The following is a 2,832-nucleotide window of genomic DNA, read 5'->3' on the forward strand; positions in this document are numbered from 1 at the left end:
TGTAGTTTTCTTTCTTTGGACTGCTTGGTTTTGGAGTCAGGGTAATATTGGACTCATAAAATAATTTGAGAAGTATTCCTTCTTTTGCTGTTTTGTAGACGAGGCTGCATAGAACTGATGCGAATTCTTCTGTAAACACTTGGTAGAATTCTCCAGTGAAGGCGTCTGGCCCTGGAGATTTCTTTTTAAAAGAAGAAATTAATTTCTTTTAAAAGATTTAAACTAATTCAATTTAATTCTTCGATTTCTTTAATATATTTATAGGGTTATTCAAATTATCTATCCCATATTATGTGAGTTGTGGTAGTGTGTGTTTTTGAGAAATTGGTCCATTTCATTTAAGTTTCATCAATTTTATGTATGTAGAGCTGTTAGTAATTTTATTATCTTCTTGATGTCTGCAGTCTGTAGTTTCATCCATTGCTTCATTTCTAACATTGGTAATTGTGTCTTTTTTTTTTTTTCTTTTTCAGTTTATCAGAAAGAACTGGTCAATTTTATTGCTCTTTTCAAAAAGATAGCTTTTCGTTTTGATTTTTCTCTATTATTTTTGTTTCGTTTTTATTTATTTCTGCTTTCATCTTTATTATTTTTTCTGCTTGTTTTGGGTTTATTTTGCTCTTTTTCTAGGTTCTTGAGTTAGGAGCACATTGATTTAAGGTTCTTTTCTTCTAATTTATGCATTTAGCACTATGAGTTCCCCTTTCAGCACTGTTTTAGCTGCGTCTCACAAATTTTGATATAGTGTCTTCATTTTTGTTCAGTTTGATATATTTTTTAATTCCCTCGAAACTTTCTCATAGATCTATGGATTATTTAAGAATGTGTTGTTTAGTTTCTAGATGTTTGGAGATTTTCCTGTTTTCTGTCTGTTATTAACTTCTAGTTTGATTCCATTGCGGTCAGAGAACATATTTGGTATGACTTCAAGTCTTTTAAATTTGTTAAGGTTTCTTTCATGACCCAGGATATACTCCATCTTGGCAAATGTTCTATGAGCACTTGAAAAGAATGTTTATTTGGCTGTCATTGCATGTAATGCTCTATAAATGTCAATTAAATCCTATTGGTTGATGATGGTGCTGAATTCTTCTATAGCCTTGCTGATTTTGACACATTGGCTGGGAAACAGGGAAATGATGCCTTATTAATGCTGGGTGAGTGCAGAAGTTTAGAGTCCCCACTAGGTGAAAACCCCCGATCCCCATAAGACCTTCTCTGATACCTTCTCTGATGGGAAGGGGCAGAGGTACCTCGTTACTACCTATCGGAGGGAGTTCTCATTAATATTGAGTGATGACAAAAGTCCTGCTCTCCACAAGAATTTCTCTGACCTGATCCCGGCAGGGAGGAGAAGGGGAACACTGTCACAGCCAGTAAAGGGTGGAGCCTTTGCTGACAGGGGATAGGGATGAGGTTGGGGCTACAGTTTTATGCATGGTATTTGGCTATAGTAAGTCAGTTATTGTCTAAAAGTTTTCTGTCTTGCTAGGCTGCCCTTTCCTAATTCTTTTGCTAGAGAGAGCAGGCGTCTGGAGGGAGAGTTTGTTGTCGGTACCATTAGTGTTTTGGGGTTGCAGCTTCTCTAGCACCTAGTTCAGGATATTTGAGGCAAAAAGGAAACCCAGGAAACTCACCACTGTGCCATCACTCAGGTCCTAAGGTCCCCAGCTGGTCTGCCTTCTTCCTTCCACCTCTCAGTCCTCCTGTTTATTTTATATGTAATTTCTAGGATTTTAGTTGTACTTAGTGGGAGAAATAGAGAAAAGCACATCACCACGTTGTCTGATATTATAACCGATATTATTTTTACATCTTCTACTGTGTCCAAAATATTTTAAAATAACTTTTTAAATGATTAGGCGATGCTGGTGAAAGTTAAACTATTCTTTAAGATTTGGGGGGCACAGCGACTCACTCTCTGCCTCCCCGCTTTTCCAGAGGATTGCCTCTCTTTTCCTGTTCAGCCTTGTCCTCTTCTCCATGTTCCCACATGACCAGTCCCCCGAAAAGAAAAACTTTAACCTGCTCCTGCTGAGGATAGGGGTAGGTAGGTGGAAGCCTGAAGCCAATAGCAAATTATGTTACATTCAAATTTGAGTTATGGGAAAAAGAGTTATTAAAGAGGGTTTTGAAAATTTTAAAAGCCATTAGATGGTTTTGATATTTAAAATATTTAACAATTAGAACAGAACTATGGGAAGGTACCTGTTCCCATGAGTCATCTCGTACACAGGATTCAGAGAAGAGATCATTTACCAATCCATATGGATGTGTTTCGAAGTTTTAACAACCAGCCTTACCTATAACTATTCAAAAAAAATTTTTTTTCTGAAAACAGCAGGTTGTGAAACCACAAAGATGATAAAAGTTGTTTAAAACACTTCTAATGACAAGCAGTGCATAACTAGAGTCTGGAAAGGGTAAAATTTAAAAAAAAAAAGTATCTGAGACTTTTTATTCCTCATGTTGCTAAAGCTAATCAAGAAATGTGAAAAATTATATTAATTAGTTCCCTTTGAGAGATGCAGTCAATATCATGTTGGTCACAGTTAAATGGAACTGTACGATCTTTTCATAATCAGAATAATAAAACATTTCAATTCCATAGAGTATATACTGTTATAAATGGACACACTGAAATTTCAAGAGCACAATCCCAGGTGGATGTATCCAAATATCACTACGCACATAGCAAGCAATGCAGAGATCCTGGGAGATTTTGCCATCCAATATTTCAGGAAGCAGGAAGCAGCTGGAGAAATCATCAATGGCTATGGGAAAAACTGAAATTACGTTTCTAAAAGCTAAGAATAACTTATGAAAAAAAAA

This window comes from Pteropus vampyrus, unplaced genomic scaffold, assembly GCF_000151845.1.
Source record: "Pteropus vampyrus isolate Shadow unplaced genomic scaffold, Pvam_2.0 Scaffold48, whole genome shotgun sequence".
In the NCBI taxonomy this organism is placed as follows: domain Eukaryota; kingdom Metazoa; phylum Chordata; class Mammalia; order Chiroptera; family Pteropodidae; genus Pteropus; species Pteropus vampyrus.